The sequence below is a fragment of the Lissotriton vulgaris genome, chromosome 7 (assembly GCF_964263255.1).
Source record: "Lissotriton vulgaris chromosome 7, aLisVul1.2, whole genome shotgun sequence".
Taxonomy (NCBI): domain Eukaryota; kingdom Metazoa; phylum Chordata; class Amphibia; order Caudata; family Salamandridae; genus Lissotriton; species Lissotriton vulgaris.
The window spans coordinates 252,965,904-252,985,594 of NC_141695.1; the positions used below are offsets into that span (position 1 = coordinate 252,965,904).

At 47.8% G+C, this 19,691-nt stretch overlaps 1 protein-coding gene across 1 annotated transcript in view; it reads left to right on the top strand.

Annotated features, from left to right (window-relative positions):
- The first annotated feature begins 19,380 nt into the window (after nucleotides 1–19,380).
- LOC147701319 (putative methyltransferase DDB_G0268948) overlaps nucleotides 19,381–19,691 on the top strand; it is a 339,388-nt gene continuing 339,077 nt past the window's right edge. The window contains exon 1 of the mRNA XM_086928627.1: nucleotides 19,381–19,491. The gene's annotated coding sequence lies outside the window, so the exon portion shown is untranslated. The remainder of the gene's footprint in view (nucleotides 19,492–19,691) is intronic.

The following is a 19,691-nucleotide window of genomic DNA, read 5'->3' on the forward strand; positions in this document are numbered from 1 at the left end:
GCAGATTTATTTGCACAGTCAACTCTTTACAGAGAAAATGTGTTCACAAGAGGAACATCTCTCACTTCACTAGGAATTTGCAGGGAAACCTGTGCTAAGCTCAGCTTTTCACATGGATGCCTTAAGAAATTTCAAACTTCCATAAAGTAGAAAATCTACAGATAGACGTTAATGAAAACAGCGCCTGGATACTCCCTCAAGAGATTAGTGCTCTATTCAAGTCATATTTTTTCAGACTTTAAGCTGTATTATCTTTATGGACCAACCTGAAATGGCCACCCCTGAATCGCAAAGTGAAGAATACAATCTGACTATTTTGTAGAAAAGGATTAAACAGGCTCTTCACACCTCCTGATCCATAGGTGGGTCATTTTATATGTTTTGTAAGTTTGGTGTATTTGGGTCAATGTTGTAATAACTATGCTCTGTAAGCTAATAACATCCTGTTAAATTTCACAACTCAAAAAAACAAGCATTAGCTTGTGTACCATTAACCATTCATCATCCAGTCCCAACTACACGATCATTTCTTCAGGGAGAAAAGAATGCATGTTTCCCGAGATCAATGGCTCATCTGTACTGACTTTTCAAAGACTGCATAAAGCATTAACTGATACTTGAAGTCCAAATAATTTTGGAAACTGACTTGCTTGGACATACAAAGTCCCTACCTGAGGAGCCTCAGGAAGGGTGAGGTTCTTAAACAACATGTTGCAATGCCTTATCCACCTTTGTTGAAAAAAATATGAAAGCAAACGAGGCAGCATTGGAACGCCCAATCGTGATTAAAACATTCAGCTGTTGATGTAACCATCAATGTCATATAAGAGAGCTACCACCTGTACCTTCACACATTCACTGGCTTCCTTCAGGGTGACTTTATAGACTTCCTACTGAAAACATCCTCCTGAGCACCTTGGAGCTGCGACTTGCACTGCTCGCTTTCCACCCATCAACGGAACGTCTGACATTCAAGAGGAAGCGCTTACCCATTGCTATAGTAAGCTGGTCTTTTCTATAATGTTCTCTTTTCTTTAATTACAATGTTTTGCTTTTGCTTTGAGGCTGTAGTAGAGTTCACATCTGCTTCGGCAGTGATCATTGTCCTGTTTATCGTATTGTATGGAAACCTAGTAAGTACAATCAAACGTGGGAACCAGTAAAAACAACGTTTTGCACAGCAGGAGTGAGCCATCTGTAAATATAAAGTTCAAACATGATATGTCGTAGAATACCAGCTGATTCATGCCTCTTTTAAGCAAACTCAATTATTTACCTCTTTAATTTAGGTCATCCAAATAGTTTTTGTTTTATAAAATACAGATTTGGTGCATTTGTATTGTATACAACAGGGTGACATCATGTGTTTAAAATAATGTTGTATGGTGCACGAGAATATTCACCAGATGGATAGCATGGTAAATGGAAACTTCTTGGAGAGTGCAGCTGATAGAGTGCAAGTCTTTTCACAACTCTTCTTCCACTAGCATTCATGAGACTAACAGTCTTTCAGGATTTCTCTTTTTACTGTTCTTCCTTTTATTCTGTAATTCTGAGATAAAGGCTGGCTCTGGTGTTAGTAGCTTGTTGACCATATGGTTATCCCCACCATTAGTTGCTATAGTTTTGATATATTGTGCAACAACATAACAGTCATAAGCTATCTTTCAGAGTTTCATATATGAACTTCAAATCAAAAAGATTTTGAGAAACCTTCAAGTTCTCATGCACACTGGTTGCTTGACTAAGGGCCACATGTATACATGTTTGGAATAGCAATGACATAATTGCAATATTCTTCGAATTGTAATCAAGTAATCACTATTCCTAATGTATGTTAGCGATTCCTAGTGGGTCTCTGTTGGACCTGCCACCAGGGTGTGGCTCTCCCTTCCATTTTTGCTGTTGCCTTACGTGTTTTTTGCTGATGTTAGATGCTTTGGGCACTGTGCCACTGCTGTCCATTGCCACCGTGCAAATGCTCCAGATTGTAAATTGATGTATGGATTAGTGATTCCTTAATTGGCTGGTTTGGTTTACCTGTCAGACCCTAGTAATATGCACCAGGAGTGCCCAGGGCTAGTAATCCAAACGCTGCTAGAGGGCCTGCAGCACTGGTTGTGTCACCCTCAGAAGCAGCCTGTAAAAGGGTGTCTAAGGCCTGCCATTGCATAGCCTGTGTGCAGTGTGGTACTGCCATGCTGATTGGGCAAGTGCACCCACTTGCCAGCCCCTAAACCTTCCCTTTTCTTAATGGGAGACCAACACCAAGGTGCCAGTTCTAACACGTGTCTTCTCCAGCTGAAATGTGGGGAGAATTCCCCTACCTCATGGGAGTTCTCATCACTAAGGCAGACAAATCTGGTCAAACCATCAGCGTTGGCGTGTTCTGTACCAGGGTGGTTTTCCACCGTGAAATCCATCCCCTGTAGAGAAATGGACCACCTCAACAGCTTTCGATTCTCACCTCTCATCTGCATTAACCATCTGAGGGGCCTGTGGTCTTTCAGATCCCGGAAATGAGTACCAAACAGGTATTGTATCAGTTTCTTCAGTGCCCAGACCACAGCAAATACCTCAGCTTCAATAGCACTCCACCTCTGTACCTGTGGAAGTAACCTCCTACTGATGAAGGCTACAGGTTGATCTAGGGCCACCTCCTTCATCTGTGACAAAACAGCCCCCACACCATGCTCTGAAGCCTCTATCTGAACGATAAACTCTCTGGAGAAGTTGGATCCCAGGAGCACAGGCACCGGGCACATGGCAGCTTTCAGGGCCTCAAAAGCTTTCTGACAGGTGTCAGTCCAAATCACTTTCCTGGGCTGCTTCCTGGAAGTCAGCTCTGTCAAGGGTGCAACAATGTTGCCATACCACTTGACAAACCTCCTGTAATACCTGATGAGTCATAAACAGGCTCTCACCTCTGTTTGGGTCTTGGGGGGCTACCAAGCCAGGATGGTTTCAATCTTGGGCTGTAGGGGTGCCACCTGGCTGCTCCCAACCTGGTGTCCCAAGTATATCAAGGAACCCTGCTCGATCTGGCACTTACTCACCTTGATCATGGGGCCTGCCTTCCGCAGAGCCAACAACACTTCCCAGAGGTGGTGCAGATGTTCTTCCCAACTGGTGCTGAACACTGCAATGTCATCCAGGTAGGCAGCACTGAACTCAGTACAGCCAACACCTGGTTGACCAACCTCTGAAAGGTGGCAGGGGCATTCTTCATCCCAAAGGGCATAACCAAGAACTGGAAGTGCCCATCTGGTGTGGAGAATGCTGACCTCTCTTTTGCCCCATCAGTCAAGGCGATGTGCTAGTACCCAGATGTTAGGTGAAACGTGCCGAGGTACCGTGCAGCCCCTAGCTGATCAATGAGCTTATTAGCTCTAGGGATGTGGTGCGCGTCAGTCCTTGTGACTGATATGAGCCATTGGTAGTCCACATAGAACCTGAGTTCTGGCGTGGCACCCGGTGCGGCAGCCATTGGGACTAAGACCACTGGGCTGGCCCAAGGACTGTGAGAGGACTCAATCACCCCTAACACAAGCATCTTTGAGACCCTCTCTATGATGCAAGCTCTCACCCTGTCAGTCACCCTGTAAGATATGTGCTTCACAGGAAGACTACCCCCAGTGTCTACATCATGGATGCACAATTCAGTGACAGCGGGAACTAGGGAGAACAGATCAGAAAACTGTCCCAGCAACTGGCAGCAGTCATTCTGTTGCTTAGGGGTCAGGGTGGAAGAGAGGTTTACACCATTCACTGACCCATCTTGCTCTGTTGCAGACAGGAAGTCAGGAAGAGGCTTGGTCTCCTCCTCCATTTAAGCATCTGTTGCTAGGAGAATCCCCACTTCGGACCTCTCCAAATGGGGTTTCAGGCGGTTGACATGCAGGACCCTCAAGGGGTTCGTGTGAGACCGTATGTCCACTAAGTAGGTACCAGGATGTTTGCGCTCCACAACCTCAAATGTTCCGGTCCACTTATCCTGGAGCGCGCAGGGCTCCACTGGGGCCATGGCCCACCCTTTATGACCAGGCTGAAGCTCTACCAGCGAGGCATTCTGGTCGTACCACCGCTTCATCTCCTCCTGGCTGGCTTCCAGATGTGCCTCCGCGAGTATTGTGAAACGCCTAGTCTGGTTCCTGAAGGCTTGCATGTAGCTATATACATCCTGGGGAGATTTCCTAGGAGATTGCTCCCAGCCTTCCTTGGCCAGACTCAGAGGTCCTCTCACTAGGTGGCCATAGAGAAGCTCAAAGGGACTGAATCCTAGAGATTTCTGTGGCACCTCACGGTATGCAAACAACAGGCAAGAGGATGTTCCACTTATGCCTCATAGGTTCCTCAAGACCCATATTCATGCCTTTCAGGGTTCATTTGAATTTCTCAACCATCCCAATTCCTTGGGGGTGGTAAGGAGTGGTGAACTTGTGCGGTATCATGCACTCCTGCCACAGGGACTTCATATACTTGGAAATGAAGTTGGTTCCCCAGTCAGACACTACCTCTCTAGGGAATCCCACTCAGGAAAATCTTCCAATCAGTGCTCGTCCCATCACGGGGGCCATCACAGTCCTCAGAGGTATGGCTTCCATGTACCGGGTGGCATGGTCCACCAAGACCAGGATGAACCTGTTGCCCATGTCTGTCTTGAGGTCCAGTGGCCCCATGATGTAAATACCCACCCGCTCAAATGGGATGCTGACCACATGGAATGGCTGGAGAGGAGCCTTCTGCTTAGTCCCATTCTGTCCACCTGCCTGGCAAGTCTGACATGTCTTGCATTGAGTGTCTGAACTCTTGTGCATTTGGGGCAAATGAAAGTCGGTGACAAGCCTCTCAAAGGTCTTGTCCTGCCCCAAATGTCCTGCCAATGGCACATCATGAGCCCGCCCCAGTAGGAAGACTCTGAACCGCTGGGGTACCACAAGTAGACGGGCTGACGCAGGCTCAGCAACCTTAGGCTCACTATAAAGGAGACCATTCTCCCAGTATATCCAATGTGATCCAGACTGATCACCTGCTGCCTGGCTTGCAGCCTGTTGCTGCAAAACTACAAGAGAAGGGTATTCTCTTTGCTCCTTGAAGAATTATTCCCTGGAGGGTCCTCCTTCCTGCTGCCAATGGGTCAGCTCTGGCAGGTCTCCCAGTTCAGCTACCTGTTCCCCTGTAGGCTTCAGGGAATCCCCCTCAGGATCTACCACCTCCTGGACTATGGGAACTTCGGGGGCAGGTTTCCCGCACCCGCTGCCTCTTCTCTCTAAGGCAGGTCCCTGGGCCTCCCTCTCAGGCTCCAGGTCCTCTTAAGCACCCCTACTGGCTGCCATTAACTGGGTGGTCACACACGTCCAGTCAGGCAGACCCACCATTTCCAAGTGAGTTCTCCGCTCCACCTTTCCCCAAGGTGAGCTCTCCCAATCGTTCCCCAACAAACAGTCAACAGGCATGGCGTGCCTCACAACTACCTGAAGAAGACCAGAGACCCCCCCACTCAAAGGGAACCTGAGCCATTGGACAATGGCTCTCTGTGTTGTCTGCAATTTCCCTGCTTATTTCTGCACCGCTCTGACTTCTTTCTGCACACATTTGCCTTTCTTCATCTGTTGCTTCTTTCTGCACTTTTCTTGTCTCTTTCTGCACCACTCTTACTTCTGTCTGTACCCCTCTTTCCTCTTTCTGTACCTTTCTTCCCTCTTACTGCACCTCTGTTGCCTGTTTCTGTACCTCTCTTGACTCTTTCTGCAATTGACCTGCCTATTTCTGCACATCTCTTGCATCTTCATACACCTCGCTTGCTACTTTCTGTACCGAACTTGCTTCTTTTTGCACCCCTCTTGTTTCCTGCTACACTCCCCTTTTCTCTTTCTGCACCTCTTTTGTCTCTTTCTACATCATGGTTCCCTCTTTCTACAACTGTCCTGCCTATTCCGCACCTCTCTTGCCTCTTTCTTCATTTCTCTTGCCTCTTTCAGCACATCAGTTGCCTCATTCTGCAAATAAGGTGCTTCTTTCTGCAGTGGCTTCTTTCTTCATCTGTCTTGCTTCTTTCCGCACATCTTGCCTCGTTTTGCGCCTATGTTGCTTTTTTCTGAATTTCTCTTGCTTCTTTCTGCACCTCTCTTGCTTTTTTCTGCACCCCTCTTCCCTTTTTCAGCCTCCTCATCCCTCTTCTGCACCTTTGCTGCCGGTTCCTGCACCTCTCTTGCCTCTTCTTGCAACCCTCTTGTCTCTTACATCATTTCTCTTCCTTCTTTCTGCATCTCTGTTGCTTCTATCTGCAATCCTTCTTGCCTATTTCTGCAGCCATCCTCCCTCTGTCTGCACCTCTCGTGCCTCTTTCTGCACCTGTTTTCTCATTCCACACATCTTGTGCCTGTTTCTGTACCTCTCTTGCGTCTTTCTGCAATTCTGTTGGGTCTTTCTGCACTTCTCTTGCTTCTTTCTGCACCCCTCTTGCCTCTTTTTTCACCTCTGTTGCTTCTTTCTATACTTCCCTTCCTTCTTTCTACATCTCTCTATGCTTCTTTCTGCATCCCTCTTGCCTCTTTCTGTATCCCTTGTCCCTCTTTCTGCACCTCTCTTGCCTTTTTATGTAGTTGTCATGCCTATTTCTGCATATCTGTTGCTTCTATGTATACTTCTCTTTCCTCTTTCTGCACTCCTCTTGCCTCTTTCTACAACTCTGTTAGTTATTGCTGCACCAATCTTGATTCTTTTGGCACCTCTCTTCAAATTTCTGCACCCCTTTTACCTCTTTCTACACCAGTCTTGCCTCTGTCTGCACCCCGTTCCATTTTTCAGCATCTGTCATGCTTCTTTACACGTCTTTCTGGACTTCTCTTGCCTCTTTCTGCATCACTGTTGTTATTTCTGCACTTCTCTTGCTCCTTTCTGCACTTCTCTTGCTTCTTTCTGTACCCCCAATGCCTCTTTCTGCAACTCTGTTAGTTATTTCTGCACTCCTCTTGATTCTTTTGGCACCTCTCTTCAAATTTCTGCACCCCTTTTACCTCTTTCTACACCGCTCTTGCCTCTGTTAGCACCCCCGCTCCATTTTTCTGCACCTTGCTTGCCTGTTTGTGCAATTCTCTTGCCTCTTTATGCACCCCTCCTGCCTCCTTCTGTCCCCTGTTGCTTTTTTCTGCACTTTTCTTGAATCCTTCTGTATCTCTTGTCTTTCTTCTGCAGCCCCTTTGCCTCGTTCTGCACCCCTCTTCCCTATTTCAGTATCTGTCATGCTTCTTGCTGCGTCTTTCTGGACTTCTCTTGCCTCTTTCTGCATCACTGTTGTTATTTCTGCACATCTCTTGCTTCTTTCTGCACCTCTCTTGCTTCTTTCTGTACCCCCGTTGCCTCTTTCTGCTCTCGTCTTTTGTCTCTTTGTGTACTTCTCTTGTATCGTTGTGCACCTCTTATCTTTTTCTGCTCTTCTGTTGTCTCTTTCTGTACATCTCTTCTGTTTCCTGCACATCCCTTCTTTCTATACCTCTCTTGCTTCTTTCTGGACCTCTGTTGCTTCTTTCTGCACCTCTCTTGCTTCTTTCTTCTGCACCTCAGGTGCCTTTTTCTGCACCTATGTTGCTTCATTCTGCACTTCTCTTGCCTCTTTCTGCACTTCTCTTGCCTCTCTCTGCACCACTGTTGGTTCTTTCTGCACTTCTCTTGCTTCTTTCTACAACTCTCTATGCTACCGTTCAGCACCCCTCTGGCCACTTTCTACACCCCTCTTCCCTCTTACTGCACCTGTGTTGCTTGTTTCTACACCTCTCTTGCCTTGTTATACACTTGCCTTGCCTATTTAGGCACCTCTGTTGCTCCCTTCTGGAACTTACTTGCTTCTTTCTGTATCACTCTTGCCTCTTTCGGCACTATCCTTCCCTTTTCTGTGTCTCTAATGCCTCTTTCTGCACCACAGTTCCCTCTTTTAGCACCTCTCCTGCCTCTTTCTGTACCTCTCATGCCTCTTTCTACAGTTCCATTGCCTCTTTCCGCAGCTGTGTTGCCTCTTTCTTTACTTCTCGTCCCTCTTTTTGCACCCCTCTTAATTTCTTATGCAGCTCACTTGCCTCTTTCTGCACCTCTCTTGCATAGTTCTGTACCCGTCTTAGCTCTCTCTGTACCTTTTTACTGTTTCTTTCTGCAACTCTCTTGTCGGTTTCATCACCTTTCATGCTTCATTCTGCACCTCTGTTTTGCATTTCAGCACTTATTATGCCTCTTTCTGCACTTCTTTTGATTGTGTCTGCAACTTTCCTGTCTCTTTCATCACTTCTCTTGCGTTTTTCTGCAACTCTGTTGCTTCGGTTGTTACCTCGGGATAGCATATTTATGCCTCCCACTGTTCAGTGTTTGGGATGACTCCTGGCCCCTCCTTAACAAATTGGGTAAATGTTCCCACAGGTTACACTATCCACTTTTGCAGTGGTTCCTATTGCAAACAATTCCAGAGTATCCCTCACTCCTAAAATCCAAGATGTGTAGTCCACCCCCCTTGTGCAGAGCATGTGTGACCAGCTTGCGGTGTGGCCAGAGCAATGACCAATCCCTTCCTCTGAGGTCCATTCAAACCAGTTCTGGTAGCAGCATTTCCTTACAGGGATTGTTGCTTGACTGAAGAGAAAGAAAATTGCTGGGGCCTGTCCAAGTGCCCCCTACCATTTGTTTGTGACATTGAAAGTCACTTTTAAGTAAATTACGCTCCTGGGAACACCACAACAGTTCTTCTACCAGGCAAAGGGAAAACATCCCCCCAATCCCAAAGCCATTGTATCTGCTCTGGGAGCAGTTTTCAGACCTCATCAGGGCTACATACCCTTTAGACTTCTAGTGGGGACTACTGCAGATAAGCATACAGAAACTTAACTTTGAGAACATAAATATCTTTACTACTCACCACAAATTTAGGCTCACCATTAAGTCTGGCAATTAATCTTGTTTCAAGCTAGCACCAATCTAGAGATAGTAGAATTAATATTTAATCACACTTTCCGGTACTTCTTGTGGGGAAGCCAGCCCTGCTTACAATGTAAATGGCTTGTGATTGCTAATCACTGTAAGGACATGTCAACTTAAACATTCTTCATTTGCTACTTTACACACTATAGGCCCATTTTCAGTGACTGTTGTACTGCCACCAACGGCTCATCAGTTGCAGTCCAAACCCCATCAGCGATTATACCGAGGCTGGTGCATTGGAAACACCTCATAATCCCTTAATGTTGGCTGCCGCCTCCTCCATCACTATAAATCATGACAGTTTCAGACAGCTTTTCCATGTCAGCCTTTCCAACATGGAAAGGCTGCAGAGAAAGCGACATTGGGGGCCCATAGCAATCAATCAATCAATCAATCAATGACATTTATAGAGCGCGCTACATACCCGTAGGGTCTCAAGGCGCTGGGGGTGGGGGGGGTGCCGCTACTGCTCGAACAGCCAGGTCTTCAGCTTCTTCCTGAAGGAGAGGTGGTCTTGGGTCAGGCGCAGGTCGGTCGGGAGGGAGTTCCAGGTCTTGGCGGCCAGGTAGGAGAAGGACCTTCCTCCTGTAGTCGCTCTTCGGATGCGGGGGACGGCGGCGAGGGCGTGGTTGGCTGATCGGAGGTGGCGTTTGGGAGCGTATAAGTTGACTCGGCTGTTGAGGTAGCTCGGGCCTTGGTCGTGTAGGGCTTTGTGTGCGTGGGTGAGGAGGCGGAAGGTGATTCTTTTGTTGACGGGGAGCCAGTGAAGGTCTCTCAGATGTCCGGAGATGTGACTGGTCCGTGGGATGTCGAGGATGAGTCTGGCTGAGGCGTTCTGGATCCGCTGGAGTCTCTTCTGGAGCTTGGCGGTGGTACCGGCGTAGAGGGCATTGCCGTAGTCCAGTCGGCTGGTGACGAGGGCCTGGGTGACGGTCTTCCTGGTCTCGGTGGGGATCCACCAGAAGATCTTCCGTAGCATGCGTAGGATGTTGAAGCACGCCGAGGAGACGTTGTTGACTTGCCTGGTCATGGAGAGGGAGGAGTCCAGGATGAAGCCCAGGTTGCGTGCATGGTCTGTCGGTTTGGGTGCGGTGCCCAGGGCGGGAGGCCACCAGGAGTCGTCCCAGGCGGAGGGTAAGGAGCCCAGGATGAGGACCTCCGTCTTGTCCGAGTTCAGTTTCAGGCGGCTGGTCGTCATCCACTCGGCTACCTCTTTCATCCCTTCGTGCAGGTCGGCTCTGGCGGCGGCGGGGTCGTTGGTCAGGGAGAGGATCAGCTGGGTGTCGTCGGCGTAGGAGATTATGTTGAGGTTGTGCTGGCGTGGGATGGCCGCGAGGGGGCTCATGTAGACGTTGAAGAGGGTGGGGCTCAGAGAGGATCCTTGAGGGACGCCGCAAATGACTTCGGTGGCCTCTGACTTGTACGGTGGTAGGCGGACTCTCTGTGTTCTTCCGTCGAGGAAGGAGATGATCCATTCCAGCGCCTTGTCCTGGATTCCGACGTTGCTGAGGCGCTGTACTAGGGTGCGGTGGCAGACAGTGTCGAATGCCGCGGAGAGGTCTAGGAGGATGAGGGCCGCTGTTTCTCCGTTGTCCATCAGGGCTCGGATGTCATCGGTGGCGGCGATGAGGGCGGTCTCGGTGCTGTGATTGGCTCGGAAGCCAGACTGTGAGGGGTCGAGGGATCCATTAGTCTCGAGGAAGGCGGCCATCTGCTTGTTGACGGTCTTCTCGATGACTTTGGCTGGAAACGGGAGGAGCGAGATGGGGCGGTAATTCTTGAGTTCGGTGGGGTCCGCTGTGGGTTTCTTGAGAAGAGCGCTGAGTTCGGCGTGCTTCCAGCTCTCAGGGAAGGTGGCGGTGTCGAAGGATGTATTGATGATGTCTCGCAGGTGGGGTGCGATGACAGCGTCAGCCTTGTTGAAGACGTGGTGAGGGCAGGGGTCAGTCGGTGATCCGGAGTGGATGGAGTTCATCGTGCGGATGGTGTCTTCGGTGCTGATCGGGGTCCAGGCGTGGAGGGTGGTGGTGGGGGGTGGTTGTTCGGTCTTGGTGTGCGTTGGTTGGTTGTTGAAGCTGTTGTGTATGTCCGCGATCTTGTTGTGGAAGTATGAAGCGAGGGAGTTGCAGAGGTCTTGCGATGGGGTGATGTCGTTGTTTCCTGCGCTGGGGTTGGATAGCTCTTTCACGATGTTGAAGAGTTCCTTTCAGTTGTGTGCGTTGTTGTCCAGCCGGTCCTTGAAAGCAGTTTTCTTGGCGGCGCGGTTCAGCTGGTGGTGCTTCCGGGTGGCCAGCTTGAAGGTGGTCCTGTTGTCCGGTGTAGGTTCCCTTCTCCAGACTTTCTCAAGGGCTCGGCAGTTCTTCTTGGAGCTCTTGAGTTCGTCGGTGAACCACGGGGCTTTCTTGCTGCCGGATCTGCTGGGCGGGGTCCTCAGCGGGGCGAGTTCGTCCGCGCAGTTGCTGATCCACTTCGTGAGGTTGTCGGCGGCCTGGCTGGGGTTCGCTGAGCTGGCGGGAGGGTGCTGGCTCAGGGAAGCGGCGAGCTGGTCTGCTGTGATCTTGTTCCAGCTTCTGCGGGCGGCCTGATGCTGGTGGTGGTGGGTCGTCGTTCTCTTGAAGGTGAAGTGGACGCAGCTGTGGTCCGTCCATTGAAGCTCTGTGGCGTGGCTGAAGTCGATGTCTATGCTGGAAGAGAAGACTGCGTCGAGTGTGTGTCCGGCGAGGTGGGTGGGGGTGGACACCAGCTGCTTGAGTCCAAGATTGGCGAGGTTGTCGAGCAGGGTGCTGGTGTTGCGGTCGTTGTTGTTCTCCAGGTGGAAGTTGAGGTCCCCCAGGAGGATGTAGTCGGCGGAGGGGAGGGCATGCGGGCTGACGAAGTCGGCGATGTCCTCGCTGAATTGGGTGCGTGGTCCCGGAGGTCGGTAGATCAGGGTGCCTCTGAGGGTGGTGTTCGGGTCGGTGTGAATCTGGAAATGCAGGTGTTCGGCGGCGGTCAGGGTGTTGTCGGTGCTGGTCGTGAGGCGGATGGTGTTCCTGTGGATGATGGCGATGCCTCCTCCCATCTGGAGGGCTACTGCACTCCTTACCCTCCGCATTGTGGCCTGCGGGGCACCAATGGTGACTGTCGCACGGTGTATGGATGTTTAAAAAAATCTGTGTTCTCAATGAAAGCTTGTGCTGCAGACCTTTTCTGCTTGCCACAAAAGCTTTTAGTGATTAATAAATGGTTCCAGGCACCCTGTGGGCGGTTTCATCCAAATAATGCAGTCGGATCTGCCGACCGGAGGTCGGGCCGTTCCCCATCTGCAACGGTTGTAATTAGCCCCTCTGTCTTTTGGTATAATAGAGGGGATTTATAATATAAAAGGTAAGTTTTCTTCTGTTCAAAACGGTTATTGTGAAATATTGTATGTTTTACACTACATTACTTGGGTTACACAGGGTAGGCCTGATGGCATGTTTGCTATGCCACTAAAGTAAATGGCACCAAAGGTGCTGCAGTCCACATGTGGTGTATTTCCTCCAGGTTCTGGTTGCATTTTTGCATCATGTACAAGGGATTATTAGGCAAATTAGATATGCCAATTAGTAATAAGCCGATTTAAATCCTGGCATAACTATCGCTGCAAGGGTAAATCATTATCCCTGTGGAGAAAGGAAAAGTTAACAATGTGCATGTGCATGGAGAACTGGGATCTCCATGTGCTCCTGTGCAGATTTATTTGCACAGTCTACTCTTTACAGAGAAAATGTGTTCTCAAGAGGAATATCACTCACTTCACTAGGAATTTGCAGGGAAACCTGTGTTAAGCTCAGCTTTCCACATGGATGCTTTAAGAAGTTTCAAACTTCCATAAAGTAGAAAATCTACAGATAGACGTAAATGAAAATAGCGCCTGGATACTCCCTCAAGAGATAAGTGCTCTATTCAAGTCATATTTTTTAAGACTTTAAGCTGTATTATCTTTATGGACCAACCTGAAATGGCCACCCCTGAATCGTAAAGTGAAGAATACAATCTGACTTTTTTGTAGAAAAGGATTAAACAGGCTCTTCAAACCTCCTGATCCACAGGTGGGTCATATTATATGTTTTGTAAGTTTGGTGTATTTGGGTCAATGTTGTAATAACTATGCTCTGTAAGCTAATAACATCCTGTTAAATTTCACAACTCAAAAAACAAGCATTAGCTTGTGTACCATTAACCATTCATCATCCAGTCGCAACTGCACGATCATAGAAAACAATGATATTATTACAATAATCATTTCTTCAGGGAGAAAAGAATGAATGTTGCCCGAGATCAATGGCTCATCTGTACTGATTTCTCAAAGACTGCACAAAGCATTACCTGATACTTCAAGACCAAATTATTAGGAAACTGACTCGCTTGGATATACAAAGTCCCTACCTGAGGAGCCTCAGGAAGGGCGAGGTTCTTAAACAACATTTTGCAATGCTTTATCCACCTTTGTTGAAAAAAATATGAAAGCAAACGAGGCAGCATTGGCATGCCCAATCATGATTAAAACATTCAGCTGTTGATGTAACCATCAATGTCACGTAAGAGAGTTCCCTCCTGTACCTTCACACATTCACTGGCTTCCTTCAGTGTGACTTCATAGGGGGGAACACCAGGCTTACCTGTCCAACGTGCCAACGGGCACTGCCGTGAGGGGAACGGCTGGAGCAACCAGCAACCAGGAAGCGGAGGCACACGCCGGGAGGCGAGGGAGGCGTCCCGCAAGACCGGACTACACTCCCCAGCATTCCCTCTGCTGGAAAGCGCGCCCGTGACGCGCAGTGAGCGCCGGAGGCTCCGGATAAAGGCTGACCCCCCGGGAGCTCAGTGGGGGAACACCAGGCTTACCTGTCCAACGTGCCAACGGGCACTGCCGTGAGGGGAACGGCCGGAGCAACCAGCAACCAGGAAGCGGAGGCACACGCCGGGAGGCGAGGGAGGCGTCCCGCAAGACCGGACTACACTCCCCAGCATTCCCTCTGCTGGAAAGCGCGCCCGTGACGCGCAGTGAGCGCCGGAGGCGCCGGATAAAGGCTGACACCCCCTCTCGCCCCGCGAGACGCGCGCGGGAGCGCCCAGGCTAAGCCCGGGCAAAGGGCGGGCCCTCTGTGGCCCTCCGAGGCCTGAGGAGTCTGGTCTGGGCCAGAAACGCTGCTCGGACTGGGTAGGCCCCTTATTATTGTTTTTTGTTCACTTGATTTCCTGTAGCAACTGAGACATTTTAAATATTGTGCCTACAACTGGTAGGGATCTGATTTAGCACTGTTTAATTTCTTATAGTGTGTATTGTACAATCGCAATGTCAAAGGCTAAAGCAGGCAACATGCCTCTGGGACAAATTGCCATTGATAACTATATGGTGAAAAAGGTCGCCCAGATAAATAGCGATCGACGTGCCTCATTAGGGAAAGGAGACACCATAGTATGTACACAGGATGATCCCCTGATTGCTGTACAAGACATAGAGGCCACTAACAGGGCTAGTCTGTCCAATATAGAAATGCCCTCTCCGAGGGCACATGACCAGCCACCAGCCAGCCCGTCAACATGTATGCTGACACAAACACCCAACACTATAAATGTTGTGGCTATGGTACATTCGGGGGAGAGGGAGCAACCCGATATAATTAGTGAAGCAAGCGAGGGGGTATCACCCAAGAAGAGGCCATTTAGGCAGTGTAGAAAGACGGCATCACGTAAAGGGGGACAACCAACTAGCAACTTAGCGGTAGCAAACCCTACCCACACTACAGATAACATCTGGTCAGCAGCTAACAATCCTTTTGTGTTCACGGGAGCTGACTCAGGCCCCCCCAAGCAGAATGCCAGTATTAACATTACTAATGAGCAGTTTACTGCCTTAATCGCAATTATGGAGACCAGCTTGGGGATGAAGATAGAGGAGGCTCTCAAACCTCTAGTGGAAAAAATTGATTCCCTTACAAAAGAAGTAGGCAGGCTTGGGGGGCTTCTCTCCGTGCAGCAAAAGGCTGCTGGAGATACTAGTACTACACTAAAAGAAATAAGGGCCACCCAAGCTGTACAGGGGAAAAAGGTGCCAGCAGTAGTCAATCTGGCAGGTGCACAGAATATACCAGGGAATGGTCCCCAGCGGCCAGCCCCTGTTAGCCTCCCCCAACCTATAACAGGTAACCCGCAGCCACGGGTAGGCTCACCTCCAATTACAGGTAACAAGATAGTCCCTAGACCTGACAGAAGAAACCGCTATCTAAATCTTCCCCCGGATTGTGCGCCTTTTGTGGCGGTCTTAACAAATGTCCCTGCAGTTGGCACCCATCCGGCATCTCCATATGGCGAGTCATATGACTCACTAAAAAATAAGACAGTCTCATGGCTAAATAAGAACTGTGGTTTCCCCGTTGGGTACTCAGACCAGATAACGCTAGTTAGAAGGGTAAACTGGGTAGGGCCTTCTAACAAAGTGGGAAATGGGGACTGCATTGTGGTTAATTTTAGACACCCCCAACATGTGGCAACTGTGTTGCTGAGAGCTGCATCCCTGGTTTACAATGAGAGTAGTATTTGTGTTCGTCCTCTGGGTTATTTTTATGCTCACCTCTGTATGGCATCCCCACAACTGAGTAGGCCAACATTTCGGTTTGATACTCTGACCCCGAACACTGGGAATAATGGGATGCAATTTACATACAATGTAGTTAATTCTGGTGGGCTAGGTCTTCCATCTTACCCAGGGAATAGACTTGACACTGGAGGGCAACGCCAGATGGCCTATAACGTCAACACACATAACAGATACAAACTTTTGTCCGGTCTTGATATGTGTGACTGACATAAAGTACCTGTGGGCAAGGATGGATTAAATGTAGCTGAATTAACATGCAATATTGACTCTACCAACCCACAGGAGTCCAATAAATGTGTGAATATTGTGTCTTGGAACGTTGCGGGTCTAGCAACTAAAATGGCAGATGAAAAGTGGGTCTCCTTCATTAAACAATTTAAGGTTATCTGTCTCCAAGAGACTTGGGATGTGGAGTGCGAATTGTTCTTGGAAGGTTATAAAGCGTTCTCTGTGCCAGCAACCTCATCCAATAGAGGAAGACCAAAGGGAGGATTGGTGATTTTTGTTTCTGTTTTGATAACCTCAAGTATCCTCACCATTAATGTCCAACGTTTATGTGTCCAGGGTATTGTCTTGTCTGCCAAAAGTAATAGGGTTGGACTGGTAAATTTTTACAATGCTACTAATACCACCCTAGCACTTAACGAACTGACTGTACTAGATGAATATATTAATGTCTCCATGAAGAAACACAGCCTTAATCTAATGGTCATGGGAGATTTCAATGTGCACCTCTGTGGCGATCCCCTTAGGAAATGTATACGGGACTTAAACTGCAATAGAGCAGATGGGCTACATTTTGCACACACAGCAGAGGGTGAATTTTGTAATTCCTTGATGAACGATTTAGTTTTAACAATGGGTATGGAAATTAGAGATCCCGGTAAAAGCTTTGACACTCCGACTTTTAAGGGGCATGGTAGAGGCACCTTTATTGACCACATGCTATTTTCTGAAGCTCTGTTGCCTTTCTTAGAATCCTTTGACATTAGCAAAAGTGAGTTTAGTGATCACAACCCCCTGGTGGTTTATCTCAGGGGTTTTGGCCTTTCAGATGTCATGCCCTTACGCCTTGAAAGCAACTTGACCACGACTGAGGGGAGGCGGCGTCTAAAGTGGTCAACTGTCACCCCAGACCTTCTGTATAAAACTATAGAGGAATCCTGTGCAGATGAAATTGTTAATTGTACAGGGACGGATCCGGTGGGGGTCCTTAATGCCTTTCAAGCTCTGGCGGGGAAAGTATCAGGGTTACTCACGAAACCATCTAAGGGAAACCTAGAGAAATGTGGGCCAAGGTGGTTTAACCAAGAGTGCTCAAAAGCTGCCCGTAACCTGAAGGCAGCATTGGCAGATGTACCACGGAACCAGGAGAAAATCCGACTCTGTCGCAAAGTTTACAAGTCTACCCTTAAAAAACATAAGGAGACTTTGCGTGTGGAGGCCTGGAATGAGCTTTTGGACCCCGAGACCTTAAATAGTAGCACGAAGTTCTGGCAGTTAGTAAAAAAACCATTCCTGTCAGAACAACCGGGGGATGGGTTGGAGTGCTGTATTATGAAAGAAGATTGGTTTCGTCACTTTGAATCTCTATACTTGTCAGCCGATCCTGGTATTGGTGAGAGCTTTCCCAGTAAATCTAAAGGAGCATTCAGGTTTGAGTGCGGCGAAGTGTTTGAAGCCATAGAAGGTCTGACATCAAACAAAGCTCCCGGCCCAGATGGCATCCCCCCTGATTTATTTAAGTCCAGACCACACTTCTGGGCCCCTATCTTGATGGCGGTTTTTAATGCTGCCACAGTGGTAGGATGCCCAGTGTCCTGGGGGGTGTCAACAATTGTCCCGGTTTTCAAAAAGGGAGACAGGGGTAGCCCATCGTGCTACCGTCCAATCTCCCTAATTGATTCAAAGGTTAAAGTTATCGGGAGAGTTCTGTTGAAGAGAATTACTAGTTGGGCATCTGCAAATAATGTTATGTCTATATCTCAATATGGATTCTGTGAGGGCAGATCCACGATCACTCAGTGTCTTAATTTGTTCCTCATACTCAGCAAGTACACAGTGGCCCAGAAAGGCACGATCCACCTCGCCTTCATGGACCTGTCGTCAGCCTTCGACTGTGTCAACAGGGGGAGGCTGTGGCAATACATGAGGGCGAAGGGAGCCGACATTGGGATTGTCGACCTCCTGGTGGATATGCATCATCAAACCAGTGCCAATGTAAGATATTCATCTAATGGGGATACCACTGACAAGTTTATGATAAATAAAGGAGTACGTCAGGGATGTATTCTTGCCCCTTTTCTTTTTAATTTTTATATTAACGATTTGGATGCAGCTCTACAATCTATACAGGCAGACTGCCCCAGAGTAGGAAGAAGGGGTATCCCTGTGCTGTTATACGCGGATGACGCGGTTTTAATCTCGCGTACGGAGAAGGGGCTTCAGGCACTTTTAACTGCTTTTAATCTTTTCATGTCTGATAGGGATTTAATGGTTAATAACTCCAAGTCCTATATAATGCAGGTTGGCCAACGCCCAAGAAAGAACTTTGTATTTAAGCTTGATGACAGCCCCATCCCGGTAACAGAGACTTTTTCCTATCTGGGTGTGCTTTTTGACTCGAAGTTAAGTTGGGCCCCTCATCTGGCGAAGAAGAAAAATGATATGTTGAGGGTTAATGGAACTATCCTTAATCTTGTGAAAAAGATAGGAAAGAAACCAATATCTGCAATGATTAAGTTATATAATGCCAAGTCTGTAGCGACGGCGGTATACGGTAGTGAATTGTGGGGCTATGTGTCAAATACTCAATTACAGGTTATCGAAAACACCTTTTTCAAACGGTTACTATGTGTTCCTTCGAGTACCCCGAACCTTGTTGTGCATGAGGAGTTAGGGACACCGTTTTTATGCGATAATCTAGCACTGAAGCCCCTGATCTGCTGGGTCTCGCTTTGGCTTAACACAGAGATACCACTCACCCACCAGATTGTACGGGATGTAACATCTCAGGATAGTTGTATGCGCATCCCCTGGTTAAAATATTTGAAATTCTGCTTTGAAATGCTGGGGTGCCCTAAACTGTTCTCCCACCCGAGTGGCATTGTGAAGGGGGACATAACAGCGGTCAAAAGAGCCTTTTTAAAGTTTAAACTGGCGGACAGAGAAAATGTGGAACTGCTGAAACCAAGTGTCAGAAAGTTTATTATGCTAAAGTCGTGTGGTGGAATGGAGCCCTATCTGGCCTGCGCCTTTAGCTCACATGAAAAGTTCCTACTGACTAGGTTCAGATTCAACACTTTTCAGCAGCTTTTAATAAGACCTAAATCAGACATTTTTAGCAAACATGTAGCTCCCTGTGGCTGCGACGGGAAGTCTCCTCAGGACATGCTACATTTTATATTTTTATGTAGGTTTTATGACTATCCCAGACGTTACTTTCTTGTTGATTTGCTGAGAACATTGGATTTTAAACAAATTAGACCTGCCCTCATGTACTTGCAGCTCCTACACCAGGATTGTGTACTCCATATTTTGTCGTTTTTAAAACTTGCACTGAGAATAAGAACTTGCTTAGATCTATGATCAGGACCAGTAGGACACTTTTGCTACTTAACAATCATGATGATTTTTAACGTTAATTGTGTATAACGTGTTTTTTAAATAATGTGTTTTTTAAAAAATGTATTGTTGCAATTTTGATAATGTAATCAATGCATGTACTTTTTATGGTTTGAAATATTAACCGAAATAAAGTCTTATTTGATTTGATTTGACTTCATAGACTTCCTACTGAAAACATCCTCCTGAGCACCTTCGAGCTGCGACTTGCACTGCTCACTTTCCACCCATCAACGGTACGTCTGCCATTCAAGAGGAAGCGCTTACCCATTGCAATAGTAAGCTGGTCTTTTCTATGATGTTCACTTTTCTTTAATTACAAGGTTTTGCTTCTGCTTTGAGGCTGTAGTAGAGTGCACATCTGCTTTGGCAGTGATCATTGTCCTTTTTATCGTATTGTATGGAAACCTAGTGAGTACAATCAAACGTGGGTACCAGTAAAAACAACGTTTTGCAGGGCAGGTGTGAGCCATCTGTA